At 46.1% G+C, this 22,160-nt stretch overlaps 1 protein-coding gene across 3 annotated transcripts in view; it reads right to left on the bottom strand.

Moving 5' to 3' along the window:
* The window catches only part of CEP95 (centrosomal protein 95), a 1,206,983-nt gene that overhangs the window by 338,096 nt on the left and 846,727 nt on the right, over window positions 1-22,160 (bottom strand). The gene's annotated exons all lie outside the window — the stretch shown is intronic.

Below are 22,160 nucleotides of genomic sequence, written 5' to 3'. Positions count from 1 at the left end.
GTCTGGGGTCTGAAATGCTCCGACTATATCTCACAAATCAGACGGGAGGTACACTGGCTCTGCATCAAAGCATGTATCGAGTTCAAACTCCTTACCATCACCTACTGCTGTCTACACAACACTGCCCCCTTACCTCACTAACCACATCTCAAAAAAACAACTCGCAATCCCTGTCCCTCATTGACCTTGTTCACACCCCTCTGCCCCCCAAGGTTTACCATAAAGAGAGCTGGGGGCCCCAGCTTCAATACTATCGCCCCACCTTCTGAAATGCCCCCCCCACCATCATATCCAAGAAGAACCGTTCTACCCGTTCTTCCAAGAGAAAGTAGAAACAACCGTGTTTAACAAATATGTTTAACTTTCCTAGCACCGTGATACCTCCGGGTCTTAGGCACCATTTATAAATGCAATACATAAAATAAAAAATAAATAAATGTTGAAATTGTGGGGAAAGGCCAGAAAAAGGAGGGTGGAGGATTTCTTCCTGTACACCCACCTGATCCCCCCCATATGGGGGGCTATACTTAGAGGGGTTCACAGACCCTGAGTTTGTATCCTCATTTTCCCCAGCAGCTACTCCAGTGGTTGCAAGACTGGCACAAGTATCGTCTGCATCAGCTACGATTTCTAAGAACTGGAATTCTGAGGAAAGTGGAAGGGTAACTCCTTCAATTGTGAGGGCTGCAGAGAGGTTGAAAATAGAGAGCAGAAAGGGGATAACTCCCCCAAATGCTAGGTTAGCAGATAGATGAAGGGTGGAGGAGCAGGAAGCATCGAGACCGATAGAAGTGCAGAGGAAGGATTGGAAATAAGAGGGAAATCAGAGGATAAGCCACTTCTTGCGAGGATATATTGTGAAGAGTAGTAGATGAGCAAGAAAGGAAAAAAAAATGAAGGAAGCACTACGGTTAGCGGAGGAAGAGGTAATGCTGTTACAGCGGCAGAGATGATAAGCGAGAGGAAGTGAGAAGACAGGGAAGGGATGTAGAAGAAGGAAGGTGGAGACATGGGCAGGTTCTTGTTAGATTGGACAACTCTGTTATCAGAACAGTTGAGGTGGACTTGGAGAACAGGGATGCTGGCAGGGTTACAGAGGCTGAGCAGGAAGGATGGGAGACGGCACCCTATGGTAGTGTAGATCCATGCCTGTAGAAGGGGTAGGAGATGTAGCAGTCGGAGTAGACGAAGAAGAGGAGGAATGGGATGTCAGGCAAGGAGAGAAGGGGGTAGGCACCCCACCTTCTACTCCAGTAGCAGCGATATAAAGCACATCATGGAACTATAGGACACGCTAGGGTACTTGCATGGCTGTAGTAAGTGGTAGCGTAGAGATGGGGGGAAAACCCAGTAAAAACAGGTATGACTGTTTCCGTTGCTCCAGAACGGTCTGTCAAGGGCGTATTATGTACCGTAGTCGGACATAGACCGGAATAATTTGATGAAGACACTTCCTTCGCTCACTTCAGGGGTGGGGAAGTGGATTTATGCAGTTGAGAAACACACTGCCTGTTTCATGTTGGCCATAGGGGACATGAAGAGCTTATTCACCGCCCTAAGGGGGATGGAGGGGGGCAGTCAGACGAACTTTGGAAGAGGTCGGGGTATCCAGGAGTTCAGTTGGAAACAAATACCTATAATGGAGCAGCTTTTAATAATTTTAGGGTGCAGATATCGGGGCCTTGCAGATTATGTACCCCGATACGCCAGATATCAATTAGATTTTAGCTAAGAATGAAAATAGATGATGATCCTGTCGCACACAACCAGTTAATTCAGGAGATGTGGAGGGCAGACACAGGAGAAGCATGGGACAAGAATGTGACAATTTTTTACCACATGCTGAAGAAGAGACTTCCGAAAGAAGTCCAGTGAGATTTAGATAAAGTAGTAGGGATGGAGGCCAAGAGTTGGCTAAAAATTCAGGCACACATTGTGCATTTCTGACAGGAAAAAGAGAGGGAGAATGACGAGCAGGCACAAAAAGCAGAGGCTAAGCTTGTTCAAAATAAATTGGCAAAATTTTGTTTAGAAGGGGTAGTAATTCCAAATTCTATGGAGGGAAAGCAGGGGCATATGGGACAACAAGGACACAGTGAACCGGGCATGACGCAGGGTTGTGTGGACGGGTATGTTCCCGGTCCAAGGCCAATGAGAGGATTTCTGAGGGGCAGAGAAGATTTCAAAGGGGATGTGGGCCATTTGGCAGGTTCAGAGGAATGGGTCCCCGGTTTAATGGTTCAAAAGGAAATAATTATGTAAGATTTTATGGGATTCAGTGTTGGTCATGTGGAAGGTTGGGGCACATGTCATTGGATAGCCATAGTGAATAGCCACATACTTTAACATGGGAGCTCAACAAATGCAGGCCCGACCCCGTCATATGTCCCAGATCCTGTGCAATTGCAGCAGGCATAGGTTGAACAGAACCCTGTAACTGGGGCTGCACAGACTTTTGGGATCCCACCAACCATGTCAGCACAAGAATCAGTGCAGACATAGGACAAGCATCCTTTACCCTAAGGAACAGTTATGCACTACACTGGAGTGAGTGTTTTTGGGGAAATCCTTTTTCTCTCCCAGGCGATATGTACAAGGAGGAGTACAGCCCACAGATCTATGATGTGACCAGTCTGGTCCATAACCACCGAAAAAGAAGAGGATCCCCAGATAGGTGTGCAGTAGGTGACCAAACATTTTCATTTATGGTTGACACAGGAGCTACCCAGTTTTGCATTAAGGAAGGAGAGTTCCCCTTGTCAGGAAAAACAATGGACACAGTGATTCTCTGGGGCTGTCCCGTCGGTTCCTTATACTGAAAATCTTTGTATCAAGGTGGGTAATCAAAATTGATCAGCTGCATTGTTTTATTGTATGGATACCGCAGCAAATCCTTTGGGAAGGGACATGCTGAGCAAATTGCAGATGTAAATTACCTTCATGGAGGAAGGTATTGTATGTTCAACCTCAGGGTTGTAACCCAGTATGGGACGCAGTGCGTTTTCAGACTTATTGTAGCGATAGTGTGATTAGAGGGGTTCCCGTGCACACAGCATTGTTTTTCTATGGGGTGATGGTTTTGTTGAGTTGGGTCCGGCGGATCAGAAATCAGGCCTGTTGAGTGCCATTTCAGTTTTTATTTTGGCCTGATGTGCCACAGAAAATAACACCGGGCGCTGTTACAATTCTCTTAGAAGTAGAAGTGGTTAAAAAGAACAGGGTGGTTCTTTGAGGCACATATGAGGAAGGCAGAGTGTGGTGCGTCGTTCTGTGCATCGATCCAACCTTATTGCTAAAGGACGTGGTTGAACAATTGTTCGAAGACACAGGATAGATGGTCTTTGAAATTGGGGTGCCTTGCTAGACAACGACAGAGCAAAGGGAAGTATCACAGACCAAGCTCGTCAGAAGGAGGATTTGGGAAAAATACCGGCCCATTTGTGGACCAGCAATCCTCATGATATAGGGCTGCTAAAAAGTATTGGAGCAGCGAGTATAAAATTGAAACCTGGTGCAATATTACCACGGATTAAGTAGTACTCCATGTCCAAGGAGGCAAACAAAGCGATTTAGGAGACCATTATGGCGTTGTTAAAGTAAGGCATTATACAACCCTTTGTCCCCATGCAAATACGGCTATGGATCCTGTGAAGAAGGCAAAGGGGTCCAGTTGGATGACGGTCCAGGATTTACACCCCTCAATAATATTGAGGAGGAAGAATTTTCAGAGGTTGCGAATCCTGCAACCATTCTCTGTAACATCCCTACTGGGTCAACCCACTTCACGGTAGTTGATTAAAATAATGCATTTTTCTTTGTTCCCTTACACCCCGATTTTCAGCACCTCATGGCATTTACGTATCATCAGAGATTCAAGCACACAAGGTTGCCCCAGGGTGTCCAGTACCGTAATTCAGTACGTGGATGATTTATCAGTCTGCAGCACTTCAGAGGAGCAGTGTCGAGGAGACTCAATAACGCTCCTCAACCTGCTCGCGGAGAAGGGGTATAAAGTGGACAAAGAGAAATTGCACTACAGTCAGACAGAGGTAATTTATTTGGGGCAAGTAATAGCGCCCACAGGAAGGGAGGTAATGCCAGAGAGCCACGGACATTCAAAATCCACCTCAACCAGTCACAGTGAAACAAATGCAGCAGTTTTTGGGGCTCTATCTATTGTAGATCATAGATTTTTGATTACTCCAGTTATGCAAGTCCCTTTCCCTTATTGCAGCACCTAAAGGAAGCACAGAAGGCGAAAAGCCTGATAGAGTGGTCTGAGAGAATGGGGACTTGCTTTCGGGATCTCAATACTGCGATCAGCAATGCTCCGATCCTGACCCCTAATTACAAGAAGCCATTCTTTCTATTTGCCCATTCAAACGGGCAAGTAATGAAAGCAGTCCTGACTCTGCATATCGCTAGGCCACAAACCCTTAGCATATTACACTGAACTCCTAGACCCAGTGATGTAGGGATAGTTCCCTTGCAAACAAGCTTCGGCGGCAGCAGATTTTGCAATCAAAAGTCTTCAACCATTACGATGGGTTCCGCTGTGACATTGTACTTAGAGCATACAGTCTTTGCGATTCTACACAAATCTAAATCCACATTGACGACTCAGTGTCAGGGTACAAGGTCTCTTATCAAATTCATCAATTCATTCTTTGCAATGTGATCTAGTAAATTCTGTGACATTTGTAGCAGAGCCGGTACAGGATATTGTTCACGATTGCACCACGTATGAAGGAGAAGAGGAAGGGAGGGTAAATGTACAAGAGGATGCCCTGGAGGGAGGGGGCAGGGGTGAGTTGCTCTTTGTTGATGGCAGAGAGGCATGTCATGGGCCTTGTGGATGGGGAGTACTGGGTCAGAATGAAGAAACTATTGCCTTCTCATTACTCTGCACAAGCGGCAGAACTGGTAGCACTTCGAGGTGCAAGAAAAGTGTAAGGGGAAAGCGGTCACCGTTTATCATGACCCTGCGTACGTCACCTCCGCCGTCCATTCTGGGTTATCAAGATCGCAGAGAATAGGATTTAGGAAATCTGAGAGGTCCCCTGTCCAGCATGCTGCGCGGCTATCCCGGCTAATTAAAGCATTAACCTTGCCAGCAGAGATGGGTATAGTAAAGTGTGTTGCCCACACTAACCACAATAATTGAATAGCTTTTGGAAATAATGCCACAAACAAGGCAGCGAAGAAAGCAGCGTATTTTCCTTTCACCGATTCAGAGAAAAAGGAAACCATGTCCCAACCAGTCCAGTTACCAGCCCCATACACCCCAGTGCCAGTGCTCCAAATAATAGAAATACAAGGGTAAGCCCCTATAGAAGAACAGGAGCTCTGGAAAAAGAGGATGGGTTCTCTCACCCACAGATTTGCTTTGAAGACAGGAGGTTACAGGGAAGGTAGTAATGCCTGTAGAGCTGCTTCTTTTGGCCATAGAGCAACTACATCACCCGTCACATACTTTGATGACAAATCACAGCAGATGAGGATTGGTTTATCCCTAACTTTCAAGAACAGGTAAGTAAATTTGTGGGGAGCTGTGTAGTGTGCAAGGAGTTCAATCCCGGAAATGCCATGAGCTCAGTGAGGTGTGTGGGGGTGTTGCCCAGGCTCTCCGGTCCATTCAAGAAGCTCCATATCGATTTCGTGGACATGATAAAGAGGTAAAGTAATTACAGATAACTTATTGTGGTGGCTTGTCCATTTTCCCGCTGGCTTGAGGTTGGTCACTGTGTACACCCAGATGGTAAATCGGTGGTGAAATATCTGGTGAGATGTATTTTCAAGGTGGGGAATTTGTGAAGTTCTAAAATCCAACAACGGAGCCCACTTATTTAATGCCTTGTTCACAGAAATCACTTCACTGCTAGGAATAAATCATCGGATGTGCTTGGTGTACCACCTGCAGGCCAACAGGATTGTGAAGAGGCTCAATGGGTCCTTAAGGCCCAGTTAGCCAAATTGTGTGCAGAGTTAGATAAATCCTGGCTCACCTGCCTTCCACTAGCTTTTTTTAAAATATGAAATCAGCCAGTGAAGGACCACCATTAAAGCCCTCATGAAATTGTGACTGGGCATAGGCTACACACCTCTCACCTACACGTATGACATCAGATGCACACAAGACAGCAGCGGTTTTAGGGGAGGAGTTCAAGAAGTATATTATAGCAGTAACACAAAGTGTTAAGATTATATCACAAGTTGTGTCTTCTCAACATCAGCCAACAGGAGAAAGCGGCTAGACTACCGATGATCAACACAAGATCCAGCTTCTCCCCGGGGACAGAGTCTACATCCGCACCTTTGTGCGTCACTGAAACAAGCAGTGTTTCCATGGACCACACAGTAGTCTACACAACTCAGACTGCCGTGAAGGTGGAGGGGAATACAAGTTGGATCCACCTGAGAGACACTCAAAGGGATATCGTTGGCCCTCCACCTGCACAGGAGCAGGCATAAAGGTTAAGTGCGCCCTAGGGATTCACTGTTCGTTTCAATGAAAGTGGGGGTAGGGGGGAGTGCTGATGGAAATTTGGAGTTTAAATAATTTTTGCATAAGAAAAGGAATGTGTATGATTGTAAATTGTGTAACAATGTTCTTTTGGTCCTTGGGTCATGTCTGAAGATGAACAATGGAAGCAAATTAGAATTGTCTAAGCTTATGAAGCATGAGGAGAAAATATTAAGAAGAAAACAAAATGTTAATGAATTTTTTGATAATGATTATACTTACCTCTCAAACCTTGATTCCAATACCCCCCTGTGTCCTCATCTTACTTGATCTCTCTTCTTCCTTTGACACAGTAAACCATGCCATCTTGCTCAGCCGCCTCAGTGATAACCTGGGTATCACCGATCAGGTCCTGGCTTTGCAGACCTCTTTCTGCTCCGATCGACCCTCCCAGGTCCAAAATGGGTCCTTCCTCTCCTCCATCTCTATCTCTATCTGTGGTGTTCCCCAGGGGTCTAATCTCACTCCAAGGCTGTTCAACCAATACCTGGCACTTCTTTCCCCCCACATTGGCGCTCTTTGCCCAAACTTTCAGTTCTATGCGGATGACACTCAGCTCATTTTCAGGCTGCCTTCCGCCACCTCTTCTCCTTCGCTCATCTCTGACTGTCTGTCCCCTATCCAGGAGTGGTGTGCCGCCAATGATCTCTGCCTTAATGCCAGTAAGACTGAGATTCTCCTCATCGGCACACCTGCTCCCTTCTTTCCTATCGCTCTCTGGCCGGCCTCTCTTGGTTCTCTTCCTTCTACCACCTGTGAGGCTAAAAACCCTGGGGTCATCTTCGACTCCACACTCTCCTTCTCTCCTCACATCGCTGACATCTCTAAGAAGTAACACTACCAGCTGCACCTGCACAGAGGTATTCTTCCTTTCCTCTTCTTCCCGCAGAAGCTCGCTGTCTCCAGAGCTCTGGTTGTCTCTAAACTGGACTACTGCAATAGCCTCTTTCTAAATCTGCCTGCTTCTACTCTCTGCCCTCTACAACTCATCCAGAACAGGAATGCTAGACTTGTCCTTGGCCTCAAGCCCAGGGATCGTATCTCTCCAGGACGGAAATCTCTTCACTGGCTCCCAGTGGCTGCAAGGATTAAGTTCAGAACCCTCTGCATTGTCCACAAGGCCGTCTGGGGCCTCGGGCCTCAATACCTTCAACTCTCTCTTCCTAAATATCTTCCTTCTCGAGCTCTTCGCTCATCCAACTCCCTCATGGTCAGTCGCATCTCCAAGCAACGAGTTGGTGGTAGATCCCCTTCTTTGGCTGGGGCCTCCCTCTGGAACAGCCTCCCTGCCTCTCTGAAACTTGAGGAGCACCATCTCTGGTTCCGAAAGCACCTCAAGACCTTCCTCTTTGCATCTGCTTTTTCTCCTCCCCTCCCGAACTCCTGATTGAAACTGCACTGGTCACCTGGCTACCCTCTGATCTCGGGCCAAGGACCCCTAACTGCAAACTGCACACCTGCACTGCCTCCTAGGAAACCTCTGCACTTGGGGGCTGTTTCTGTACCCTTACAGCCCCCACCAGCTCTCGACACTGGATGTCTGCACTTATCCCTGCACTTGCCACAAGCTGGCTGAACTTTTACCCATTGTTTTTATCTATTCTATTTATTTATTAATGATGATCCCCCGCCCTCCCCTGCATTTGTGCGATCTGAATGTCACCTGGCCTAGTAAGATCGTTCTGTCTTCCCTCTGTTCCCCCTCCCTTGCCTCGTCGCGCCTTGAAACACTTGTGTATAGGCGTGTTATAAATGCCATATAATATCATACAAGTTAAATCCCACAATGGATGCACATGGATCACCTCTGGTAACATTTCTTACCTCTTTCTTTAACATTTGTCTCACCACCTCTACCTTTTTGTTTGCCTTAAAACATGCAATTATCATTCCTATCCTACAGAAACCTACAGCTAACCCCCTTCTTGTTTCTAATTTCCGTCCTATATCCCTCTTAACTTTTCTATCCAAACTCCTTGTTCGCCTCGTTTATTCACAAATCTCATCATTCGTGTCTGGTATATCTCTCCTTCCTCCGACTCAGTCTGGCGTTCGCCCCCACTATTTCACTGAAACAGCCCTTACCTATGTGCTTAATTCTCTTCTCACTGCTCGCTATTCCAAGCACTCATCTGATCTTATTTTACTTGATCTGTCCGGTGCCTTCGACACTGTAGATCATTCTTTGCTCCTGGACACTCTCTCCTCCCTTGGTTTTCGTGGGTCTGTTCTATCATGGTTTTCATCTTACCTATCCAATCGTACCTTTGCTGTCTCTTGGGGCGGCATCACTTCTCCTCATGTTCTTCTGGTCTATGGCGTTCAAGGATCAGTTCTTGGTCCCTTTCTATTTTCCTTATATACTTCCTTTCTTGCCCCCATTATCTCATCCTTTGGAGTGACACCACTTCTATGCTGATGGCACAGCTCTATCCTTCTCGTCCTTCTCCCTTGACTTTCATCAGACTCTCTGTCATCCTGTCTCTCTGCCATCAAATCTTGGATGACCTCTCACTTCCTCACTCTAAATGCAGGAAAGACTGAAGTCCTATTCTTTCCCGTAAACACCCTCAAGTCGCAATTTCCTCCCTCTTCCATTTCTTTTCCTACCTCCTGTCTCTCCATCTCTCCCACTGCTCGCAATCTTGATATTTACTTTGATTCAAATCTCTCCATTGACCACCATATCTCCCTTACATTCCGCGCCTGTCGATTTCATCTCTACAACATTCGCAAAGTCCGCCCTTTTCTCACTTTCCACGCTACAAAACTCTTCATCTCTTCACTGGTCTTCTCCTGACTATTCTATTGTTCTGTTCTTTGGTCTTCCCCACTCACGCCTTGCTCCTCTTAAATGTATCTTTCTTCGATTCGCTCACTCTTACCAGGACCCAATTTCTCCTTCCCTTGCCTCTCCCGGCTGGTTGCCCTTCTATTCTCAGTTTAAATACAACTTTCTCTGTCTTGTATTCAAATGTCTCTATGGACTTGCTCCTGACTACCTTGCATCTCTCCTTTAATTTTTCTCTCCATCTCGCTCCCTCGGCTCTGCTAATCTTTTTAGACTTAATGTTCCCTGTGCCCAATACGGTTTTTGCTCGTTCTAGCTCCTAGCCCCTCTTCACTGGAACATGTTTCCCCTGTCTCTTTGCTCCATTACTTCGTATCCTCTGTTCCGTTCCTCTCTGAAAACCCACCTGTTACAGTCCTCTGATTGATTTATATTGTTTATGAACACTGATTGATTATTAGTGTTTATGAACAAAAATGTACTGTTACTGTTTATGAACAGAGATTTGCATTCTGATTCAATGTACTGTTGGCTGTCCTATGTAAAGCGCTTTGGACAAAGGCGCTATATAAAACACAATGCATACAATACAATACAATGGCTTGGCAGCTCACAACATATGGTACAGCCATATGAGGAAGGTGGGGAGAGAGATCCGTAGGATATTGCTACATCTGCCCTCTCATTCCCCATGCTTCTGGCGTTCCTAGGGTGTTTATTTCAAATGAAATGGAGGTAGCACATGTGCACATAGTCCTGTGAAGGGTTCAAAGGCAGTTTAAAGGGCAGCCAATTACAGCATCCGTTATACATAGTGATGAGGACTGTTCAATGGCAGAGCGGGCAGAGCACAAAACAATTAGGTGTACTCAAAGAGTACAATTGATTTTGGAAGTAGTTATTTTTTTATAAAAATCGATGGGTGCATGGAGTGAAGAGTTGCAGACCTTCAGGAATGAGGGGATCCTCGGAAGAAAGGGTGGCATAAATAAACAGAGTGTGGGACATTATGGAAAAATCATTTGCAGTATCTGACGTGGCTCAACGAACCAGAAAAACCTGTTAAGATAAACAGACTTCCCCCTTTTTCTCTATGTTTTAAGGGCGATGGCATGGTGCTCGTTAGCACAAATGGGAACTGCACTAACTCTGCGCATTGCGGATTTGGCTGGAGGTACAGCTTCCCTTTGACAATTATTTCTGAATCTTTGGACAGCATGAATATAGGCAGTTGCCTCCAGCATGGCCGAGGTGGTGTGTGCAGTCTCTCAACCCTTCATGTGTCCGTCCTTGTAATCCCGGAAGAGCATTTGATTCTGGCTCATTCAATGACTGAAATTACATCTGTGCCCTTTGTCCTCTGTGCCCACTGCATCCCCTTCATCACTACATAAGGACAAATCAGAGACTATTTTTGATGGAGGAAATTCTGGAAAATTATTATGAAGGAAAAGGACCAACTACCTCTGAGCAGCATCCTCACGTGCCTTCACAGACATTCCTGATCGATATTGGCTGTTTAGCCACACAGAAACCTGTGTTCCCCCTTCCTGTCACCTGGCATTCAAGCAGCGGCAAATTCCAAATGGCTCCAGGTGACCAGGTATGAACTCTTGCTCTTTGTGAGCACTTCAGAGTCAGCGTTTAGTGCCATCAAGGAAGAATTGCAGGCACTAAGTCTCATAACTTTGCAAAACAGGTACATACTCAACCTCTTGATGGCAATGGAGGGCGCAGTATGCAGGGAGTACCTACTGTACATTTGTGCATCAAAATGACAGAATGGCATGCTCACCAGAACCATCGCTGTTCTGCATAAACTAAAAGAGATCATGGAAACTGAGGCTAGGATCACCAATGACTCATGGATAGACTGTTTGCATGGGAACCTACCTGGTTGAGCTTTGGTGTGAAGATTTTGATGCCTATTTTTGTCTTTTTACTTTTTCTTTTTTCTTCCTGCCAGCTTTACTTGTTTGCTCTGCCTAGGTACCAACAGGTGTGGTCATGATAACTGTCCAAGACTAGGCCCACCACTACTTCATCCTATACGAGTACTCAAACTGAAGCCGTTTTGTTTCCGCCACCAAACTGGCATGCTTGTGTGAAGGGGGGTAGAAAGCATAAATGGTGGTGGGGGGGGGGGGTGAGCCAGGTTGATTGACTGGAAGAGTATGCCCATATTGAGACCGGGGTGTGAGATGGTTGTACAGCTGTTCCCCAAGAAGACAATTATGATTTGTTAAAGTATTAACTAAAGGGGGGGCGGTCAAAGAGGGTCCCTTCAATTATGAGGAAGACATGTTGCGAGTGCCATATTGATCACTGGGGGTGCAGCAAATTGAGCACGGTTTACTTACTCTCGATCCAAGTGCCCTTTTACAATGAATCAGAACATTGTGGTTATGGCTCTCTTGCTAAATGCACTTTTGACTTCTAAACCAGTAGAAGGCAGGTAAATGAGTAATCCATATTATCTCCTGATGTTTGAGAGAGTGACCAAAATAGTTTTTTGTTTATTCTGATCAGTAATAAAACCCAGGATAAGCTAAATGCCTAAAGCTATTCAGGAGTTTCAATTTGTGTGATAAAGTGGGGGCCTTATAAATTGGAAAAGTTGCAAGGGAACAGATAATTATCTTGCCCTTTGTATTAAAATCTTTAGAGAGGATTAGTCATGCGTTTGGTTAAATATTTTTCCAGGTCATCGAGGTTGTATGTAGCTGCACAAACTTAGGTCTTTTAAATGCACCAGAAGTCTGTGGAATGGAGATGGCTATCTATAGTCCAAGGGAAATAATGGTTAGGGAGACCTTCCTCTATTTGCTAAAATAAGTCAGCGAGATCATGTTCAATCATACTTAAAGTTAAAAGGTTTTAGGCCAGTTATTGCTAGCAAAGAATTATGTTTTTAATAGTAATGTTTAAGCCACGCACCAACGTCAGGACCTACTACAACCAATCCCAAGTAGAGGTGTGTTTTAAAATATGATCTGAAGATAAGCCTGACCAATGAAAATGGAAGAATGGTGGAAAGATGGGATTTTTTTTAAGAGGTTGTGTCCAATTATATTTGGTGGGCGGAGAGTCATAACATGTATTTGAGAGTATCTTTTGTTGCAACAAAATATATAAACTGCCAACTGGATGTTGTATTGTTAAGACTTGGGTTATTTTGGTCCTGCAACCCCACGTAACCGCTCCCGGAGCTTTTGTACAATTACTTTGCTTCATGCACAACCATGTACTCGCTTCTAAAGTGGTGGGCCTGTTAAAGGTCCACCCCAACAAGATTAGGTATAGTTTTATATAGTCAGAATTGGGAATCCGTTTCTCCAAGATGGCTCATTGTACACGTATGCCATGGAAAGAATGGACGTCATTCAAGAGTCCGAGAAGGTTTGCATACTCTTATGGATTAATCATTCAGATTTGTTGCACAATCACTTCACAAAGCCTGCAAAGTACCAAAAACAGAATTTAAAAACGCAGACTAAAAGAAAAAGATGCACACATTCATTGACAGATTTAGCTATGCATTTATTAATTTAACATACCCGCAAGTGTAGAACTGAAAGCGCATTTTCAATTTGAAAACAACTCCCAAAAGTAGAGTAAGATAGAGAACTTAATTTGCCAATATCACAATCCATCAAAAGGCAAATATGTAGGAGCAAAACTGCTACACGCTTCAAAACTACATATTCCCAATATCGGGAAAGATTTATCATTTTTGCTGCTTTCCCTCACTGATACATCATGACTCCTTATTTTTGGCAAGTGATGCTTTTTTAATCCACTTACCTTGATAAGCTGATCTGTTTGGGGGCACTGATCAGTACCTATGGCTATCAGTGCAAGAGAACTCTGTTCTTCATTGTAATGTTCTTTGTTTATTTTTCCTGCATCCATCACCTTCAGTGAAGTGCAGTAGAGATACGGTATACCTGTAACTTTGTTTTCAGCTACTGTGTGGTTACTTGTATGAAGCATCCAGGATGGACTTGTGGCAGGGGATGCTTTTATAGTGCTTTAAAATGTTTACAATTGCATTTATCTTGAAAACAATGAGTCAGCTGTTTCTTTTTACGTCACATTTCTGTGGCATATACCCTGCAATTCTTTAACCTACTGGATGTTTTAAACACATTATGTATTCTTATTTTGTGTTTAGATACTTTAGATTGGCTTCGACTTCGGCATATTTCATACTACAGAGATCGCTTATTTGTGTTTTGCCATACCTTTCTTGCATTCCGTTTACTTTTTTTTGCAGTATCTAATATTTTATTAATTTCCATACATGCAGCCTGTATGAGTTGCTCTATACTGACGGTTTATATGACATGCATTACTTACCGTAAAAGCATTTCTGATGGTTGTATCTGCTTAGATTCACATGCTGTGCATAGTCCGACATCCAGTGGTCACTGCGGAGTATTGCATCTTGTTTTTCGAAAGTCGAAAAGGGTCATAGGCATGCCTGTAATTCTATCCCTATAGTGACGAGTAGTGTACCCAAGATCCCTCACGCATCAAGGTCCCTCCGTTTGTATTTTTTCTGCCATGAGAGAGCCTTATGACTAACGTGAGTGAGTACAGAAAAGAGAGAAGTAATAAGACGTCCATGTTCCTTCCATGCGAGCAGGGAGAAAGGGTAGGCGCATGTGAATCTAAGCAGATACAACCATCAGAAATGCTTTTACGGTAAGTAATGTATGATTTCTGATGATTTCTGATGTTTGTTAATCTGCTTAGAATCACATGCTGTGCATAGACTCGCGGGCAGTACCCGGAGTTGGAGGTGGGTTGTGAGAAAGAACAGTAGAGAAAAGATGTGGAATCAGATCTAGAATGGGCATCTAGACAATAGTGTTTTGTAAAGGTGTGTACAGAACTCCAGGTTGCCGCCTTGCAAATGGACTCAAGGGGAACATTTGCAATGAATGCTATGGAGGCCCCAGTGCCTTGAGTAGAATGTGCTCTAGGCTTGAAGGACAGTTCTCTCTTAGCAAGAGTGTAACAGAGTAATGCACTGGACAATCCATCTCGATATAGTCGCCTTGGAAACTGCATCTCCTTCTCTTCCTGCTGCCACTGAGACAAAGAACTGATTAGTCTTTCTCAGTGGTCTAGTTCTTTCCATATAAAACATGACCGCTCTGCGCACATCAAATGTGTTCAGGCTCTTTTCTCCCAAGTTTGATGGGTTTTGAAAGAATGTTGGTAGTTCTATAGACTGGTTGACATGAAATTTTGAAATGAACTTCGATGCAAACCTAGGGTGTGTGCGTAGAACCACCTTATCTTTGTGAACTGTTACAAAGGAGTCTACTATAGAGAGCGCTTGTAGTTCACACACTCTCCTAATGGAAGTGATAGCTATCAAGAAAGCAGTCTTAAGAGTGAGATCCTTAAGGGTTGCTTTATGTAGGGGCTCGAAGGGGGAGCCCATTAGCCTGGTTAGTACAACGTTCTGGTCCCATCCGGGAGCTGGGTTAGATATAGGAGGGTGAATTCTTTTCACTCCCTCCATGAAGGCTTTAATAACTGGAACCTGCTTCCGTGACACCTTTTGTTAAGGCGTAGTGTAGGGGGAGAGTGCAGCTAGGTGAACTTTAATAGAATTAAAGACTAAACCCGAGTCCAACAAGTGAGTCAAGTATAGAACAATCTGTGCGGGAGGGCAGTCAACATGGTTGACGCTCTTTGATTTACACCAGATGACGAACCATTTCCACTTGCTAGAGTAGCATTAACGAGTATTTGGTTTCCTTGCTTCTCTGAGAATGTCCATGTATCTCTGAGGGAGCTGCAAATGTCCAAATTCTATGACCTCAGGAGCCAGGCTGCTAAGTTAACGGTCTGTGGGCATGGGTGCAGCGTTTGGCCCCTGTCCTGTGACAGCATGTTGTACGGGCAGGGTAGTTTCACTGGAGGAGACAGTGACATCTCCAGAATATGAGCGAACCAGGGTTGGCGGGGCCACCAGTATCATGGTAACTGGTTCCTGGTGCATCTTGTGCACTATCTTGTTGAGAAGGGGAGTTGTGGGCCGGGGGGGGATTGAGCGTAGACAAATTTCCCTGACCATGTTATCCAGAGACCGTACCCCTTGGAGCGGTTCTGGCGGTACCTTGAGGTGTAATCTTGGCATTGGGTGTTCTCCAGAGTTGCGAACAGGTCGATCTCTGGGAAGCCCCATTCTGCGAAAGCATTGGAGATGATTTCTTCGTGTAGCCGCCATTCGTACTCTGCGGGCAGAGGGAAGTCTGCCAGAAGATTGAGTTCCGCTGGTACACGTTGAGATGAAAGGAACATGTTGTGTTTGAGAGCCCACTTCCAGATGTTCTGGGACAGCTTGGACAGTCCTGGAGAGTGAGTGCCCCCTTGCTTTTTTAGGTAGTACATGGCTGTGGTGCTGTCTGTAAGGATCAGCACTGTTTTCCTTTGTAGGTGTGTCTGGAAAGCCTTCAGTACTTTGAAGACCGCCAGTAGTTCCAGCAAGTTTATGTGTTTGGACGCCACACTCTGAGTCCAAACTCTGTGTGCAGTCTGATGGGATAGGTGAGCCCCACATCTTGTGAGGGATGAGTCTGTGGTTAGAGTGGCTTCCACTGCGGGGGTTGCAAAAGGTTTCCCCAACACGAGGTTTTCCTTCGACCACCATTGCAGCGAGAGAACCAAGGCCTGCTAGACCACCACTAGATCGTCCCATTGTCCGCTGGCCTGACACCACTGGCTCTTGAGCCACTCTTGCATTGGGCGCATTCGCAGGCGCGCGCAAGGTACCAAATAAATACATGACCCCATCATTTTTAGCAATCGCAGGACTTTGCATACCGTCACCTTCCGACCGGCTACATATTGAGGGATCTGAAACAGCATGTTTTGGACCCTCTCGTTGGAGGGGAAGACGAGGCCGTCCTTTGTTCGAAGTAGAGCCCCTAGGAATTGCTTGACTTGGCTGGGGTCTAGACTGGACTTCTCGTTGATGGAGAAGCCCAGATGAAACAAAAGGTCTACAGTCTTTTGTGTATTTGAGAAGCACGTTTCGAAAGAATCCCCTGTTATGAGCCAGTCGTCGAGGTAAGGGTAGACTGGAATGGACAATCTGCGCAGGTGTGCCGCTGCCACTGCCAGTACCTTTGTGAATATCCTTGGCGCTGAAGCTATTCAGAAGGGTAGCACTTTGAACTTAGAGTGTTTGCCTTCTATCATGAACCTGAGGTATTTCCTGTGTGCTGGCAACATTGAAATATGAAAGTATGCATCTTTCATGTCCAGGGTTGCCATGTAATCCCCCAATGTGAGCAGGGTGATTACCTCCTGCAAAGTCACCATACGGAATTTCTGAGGTTTTACTAATTTGTTCGCTGGGCGCAGATCTAGTACAGGGCGCCTGGTTAAATCCTTTTTGGGTACAAGGAAGTAAACTGAATAAATACCCTCCTTTACCTGTGATAGAGGCACGACCTCGATTGCTCCTTTTTCCAGCAGATGTTCGACTTCCTGAAGAAGGATGGAGATGTGTTCCGGTGACAGGTGTCTTCCCCCTTGTGGGTCTGAATGTTGGGGACCGACTGAATTCGATGCAGTAACCGTGGGCTATTGTTGACAGTACCCAGCGGTCTGTGGTAATTCCCTCCGATACTTGTAGGAATGATGTTAACAGGCCCCCAACCGGAGATGAATGGGAGGTGACCCGAACTTACGGGTCATTTGGTGTTGGTAGCCGGGGAGCCTCTGGGGAGTGGGGCCCGACCTCTTCCCTTGCCACGACGTTGTCCTCTCGGAGCATACTGTCCACTAGTTCCCTGAGGGGAGGACCAGTTGCCGTCTGAGGAGTATTGTTGATTTTGTCGTTGGCCATGAAAAAAAGCACCTGTTGCCATAACCTCGCTTATTAGAAGGTCTTGTGATTTGGTCCAGAGTCTTTAGAGTTTGGTGTTCCTTCTTAGCTGTTTCCAGTGCGTCATCAACCGCCTTGTCCAACAAATTTGAGTCTTCAAGGGGTTTGTTGATGAGGGACGCCTGTGTTTCCGTCTTGAAACCTGAGTTTCTGAGACAAGCATGATGCTTAAGAAGTACACCCTGGACTAGTGACCGGACAGCCGTTTCCACAGCATCTAAGGTGTTCGTGGATGATGCTTTGGTTTATCTGAGTACCTTCTGTCACAATGGCTAACAAGCGGGTTCGCAAGGGCTCAGGGGCTTCTTGTAGACCTTCGCGCAACAATCCCCATTGGGCATCAGCGTAGCTTGCCAACAAGGTATTGTTGGCAATCCGAGTGGCAAAAGCAGCTGAGGATGTAATCCTTTTTCCGAAGGCATAAAACTTCTTCCCCTCTTTGTCTGGTGGTGCTTCGCTAGTAGATAGCGGAACTCCCACCCTTTTCCTCGTGGTGGTTACTACCAGGGAATCAGGTATGGAGTGACCCTAAATACATAAGGGATCAGAAGGTGAGGGGCTAAAAAGCTTCTCTATTCTTGGGTTGAACCCTCTAACCAATGTAAGTGTAGATAAAGCGGGAACGAGGCGTCTGTTGACTAAGGCAAGAAGGGGTATGGGGCTTGGCGGCTTTTCCTTAATTATTTTTGACACAAAGACTACTTCTGGAGTAATTTCCCCTGTTTCAATTTCAAAATGTGCTGCCACCTTGCGTAGCATTGCATTGAAAGTGGGTTGATCATCCACAGGTGACGGGTCTCTGACCGGTGTGGTCTGATGAGAGGGTAGATCTAACATCAGGGTCTGCAGACGCCCTTGGTGACTGCCAGGGCTGTGGTTCACATATGGGTCTTCCTCAAAGTCCCCTACAAGGTCTTGTAGATCCTCAGTATTTAGGAATTCTTCATCTTCCTGAAAATGTGGATCCTCTTCAGTGAGGTCATATGTATCAATGTCTTCCTCAAGTGGGTCAGAGTGTCTTGGAAATGTGGCCCCAAGGTCTTCATGGAGTACCTCTCTTGGCCTTTTGGGTGTAATGTGTTCAGAGGTGGACACAAACCTATCTAGTCTGTCCATACACAATTTAAACCTTTCCCTAGTCCACTGGGATAACCCTGAACGGTCTAGTGGTGGAAAGGCCTGCTCCTCCGTCTCTAGGCGTCGAGATCTCTCCCATAGCGTGAAGGATATACCCCCGTTGCCCTCAGAGAATCCTTTTCGAGGGCCCGGCATGGGGACGTATCTCTGGGTTTCCCTTTCAACGTGGGGGGGGGGCTCCGGCGTACTCTCTGTAGATTTCGACGTCTCTCTGACCATGTGAGCGGGCTTCGGTGACTCTTTCACCACCCGTTTCTGAGTGTCCTTGGAGACTATTCTAGCTAAGCTTTCCACAATTAGATTGTCTGTCGAGGACTGGTTGTGAATGGTTTACGCCGGTGCCAGAACCTTATCGTCAACGGACGCTCCCTTACGAGGCGTTGTAATGGACACTTTTGCTGGTAGTGCCCCTAGTTGCGGAGGGCCCAGTCGCAGGCACGTATGCGACTGCGGGGAAGGCTGGCGACCCTTACGGTCGGCGGAGGCTGCCGGTAGATTCAGCGTCTCCGTTGGCGCTGGGGCCTTCTTCGATTTACTCAAGGAATGGGCGTGGGTTGTGTGTTTAGATTTTACTTTTTCGTGTGCGTCGGCGTCGCCGGGGTGTACATCCCCATAAATAGGGCCGAAGCCAAACTTTTCGGGGCCGGGGACAGACGCGGAGGAGCGGGAGCACTCCATAGATAGGTCGACAACCTCCGTTACGGAGGTAGCGTTATCACTATCCCCCTCGTCACATTCGGCGGCAGCGGCGGCTGCGGGTGAGGAATCAGCCTTCGACATGCTGTAGGCTACCCACCTTTTGACCCTGCGATCCTTCAAAGTTTTTGGATGAAGGAGTTTACAGGCCGCACACCCGGCCTCGTTGTGGTAGAGGGGTAAGCAGCGGTTACACCGCTTATGCTTGTCCTTCCATGGGGATTTGCCGTTACGAGGGCAAAATCTAAAAGGAGTCCTCTCCATAGCTGAGGATGTAATAAGTGATAACGACCCTAAAGGAAAGGGGGGAGAAAAGGAAAGGCATTCTAGAGAAAAGAAATGTCCACAACAAGCCCCACTCTCCCTACTGTGTAGGCCGGCGAGGCCGGGCCACATGTTCGGCAGTGGCGATAGGATTGCCTCTGTCGAAACCACCGCCGTCGAAGATCTTGACTCAGCGGGGAAGTTGATTGGCCATCGTAAGATGGCTGGAGGCGGTTGGATTAAACAATAACTGACAAATCGACCAAGGGTCGAATAAATGGTAATGGCAATGTCTCTTACGAGCTCCGCATAAGGGGACCAGTATTCTCGGCGGAAAAAAACTATCTGAGGGACCTCAATGCGTGAGGGATCTTGGTACACTACACGTCACTATAAGGATAGTATTATAGACACGCCTATTTCAACGTCCCCTTTTCGACTTTCGAAAAACAAGATGCAATACTCTGCAGTGACCACTGGATGTCGGACTATGCACAGCATGTGATTCTAAGCAGATTAACAAACATCAGAAACCATGTTATCAGGGAAAGTAAATGGAATCGTTTACCTTAATCTTAGTCTTTTGATCAGTGCGAGGTCACCTTTTTTAAAACACTTCTACCCCAGCCATTTCCATATTATGTTTGTGACATAGTAATACCTGCACATTAAAGGCTAAGAAAAAACTTATCTGCTGAACTATATTTCATCCTGTGTGATAGCTGGTTGTTATAGCCGGTTTCTTATCTCCCATATTGCAATAAACTCATATTGGAATAATGGTCTATCATATCAGCAGTGCTAGAATTTTTAGAAGAGTTTTCAATGATGAGAATTTTGCCTTTTTGCGACAGTGAAGAACCATTCTTTAACAGGGAAGTGGACCACATGAAGGTACAGAGCTCAAACTCGAGTTGGAGATGTTCTTCGCAGTTTTGCTGGAGGTTTATTCTGGTACAAAATTGGCAATGTTCCCCACGGATTACAGTGTTGCTTCTAACATACATTAATTTGATTAAAGTCACTGAAGTGTGAAAGTGACTTGTGCAGACCTCCCGACAGTGAAATGTTTATTTTTTTATTGTGATATGGTTTCAAAATAAACCTTTCACACACATACAAATAAAAACACAATATAAAAACAATATAAAACCAAATCAATACATGAAAAAGTGCAACGGTCTCATTCAAAAATCTATACAATGCTAAAAATCAAGGAGGCACTGTTCCCTTGCATTGGATGAAATCGTAGCAAGGCTGCACTTCTGGGCATTCCTACAGCACATGAAAGAATGAACCTGTCCTCTCCCCACATTTCAGGCACTGGGAGTCCAGCGCCCTGCTCATCTGATGGAGGCGATCCCGACTAAAGTACACCCTGTGCAAGATCTTATATCAGATGCAACCTCATACATATGCTCTCGGTGAGCATAACTCCTCCATCCAGTCCTCCTCTTCCAGTGCCCCTGGTTCCATCTCCCATTTCGCTTTCAACTACTGTAGGGGTTTGGATGTGAACCTGCTGACCATTTGCTACAATTGCGCGATTGCCTTCCCCTGAATGTCCCCCTCCATAAGATTTACCTTAATCAGGGACCTCTTGGGGATGTCCTATGTGTCCCGCTGCTCTTGGGTCATTGCATTTCGCAATCTGGTATAGGTGTACCGTTCCCCATCCCGCAGGCCGAACTTCTCCTGCAGCTGTTGAAGTGCTCTGCACAAGGATGTTCCTCCATTTTCCCTACCCCTTTCTCCTGCCACCTTGTCTGCCTGCCCAGTTTGCATACTTCTGATATGTCTGTATTCTCCCAGATGGGGGCCTCCTTGGTCACCACCCCTCCCAGCTCATCTCCTTAAGAGTCGCTCTGCGCAAGCTCATCGTACAGATCCCTGGTTGCGTCATCCCCTGAGGGGGCCGGCGCCTGTGCAATCTCCGTCATGCCTACTGTGTTCCCATCCTGCTCAGGTCCACTACCATATATGTGGCAGCTCCTGCCGACCATATGTCCACTCATTCACAAACAAAAGCTGTGAAGCCCAATAATAGTGCTTAACATTTGGGACCCCTAGCCACCCACAACGACCTAGTCAGTGTCCGTAGCCCTATCCTCTGGGTTTTGTTCCACCCATATAATCTCCCGCTGCTGTCTCTCAATGGTTCGAAATGTCCTTGCTGGGATCTTCACTGGAGTGTTCTGTAAGATAGAGTATTCGCGGTAGTGTCATCATTTTAAATAGATTTGCCCGGCCCACCACCGAGATCGGGAGAGTCACCCAATGCCTACCATCCCTTGTCAGTCTATACAGAACCAAGTTGTTTCGAAGGAACTCCGACATCTCCACCCCAACTTTTATGGCCAGAAACGTAATGGAGCCCCACGCCACAGCGAGGGGGCATCCCTCAGGGATTGCCTCCTCCACGTCTTTTTATTGGTATGAGCACAGATTTCTCCCAGTTTATCCTCCATTGCAAAAAGAAATAAAATGTAAAAAAATTAAATAAAATAAAAACATTTTAAAAAAAGAGTGGCGAGAGTGAGCAGCCCTGCCTAGTTCTCCTTTGTAGCAGAAAGGCTCCCGAGGTGCACCCACTCACTATGACTCGTGCTACTGGGTCCGTGTAGAGCAATCGCAATCACACCCACTCTAGGGCCAAGTTCAAATCTTTTCATAGTCGCCCCTCCCAGCCAACCGAGTCGAAGGCCTTCTTGGAGTCTATTGCGATCAGCGTATGAGGTCCTTCTAAGGAGTTGTGAAGTCTCTGGATATTTATTCTAGTCGCCCTCCCCGGCACAAACCCGCACAGGTCCAGATATAAGATAGCCTTAATAAGTGGG

The sequence above is a fragment of the Ambystoma mexicanum genome, chromosome 3q (genome assembly GCF_040938575.1).
Source record: "Ambystoma mexicanum isolate Mex_15411 chromosome 3q, UKY_AmexF1_1, whole genome shotgun sequence".
NCBI classification, from domain to species: domain Eukaryota; kingdom Metazoa; phylum Chordata; class Amphibia; order Caudata; family Ambystomatidae; genus Ambystoma; species Ambystoma mexicanum.
Note: the sequence above shows the minus strand (reverse complement) of the source record. Positions and strands in the feature narration are given on the sequence as shown.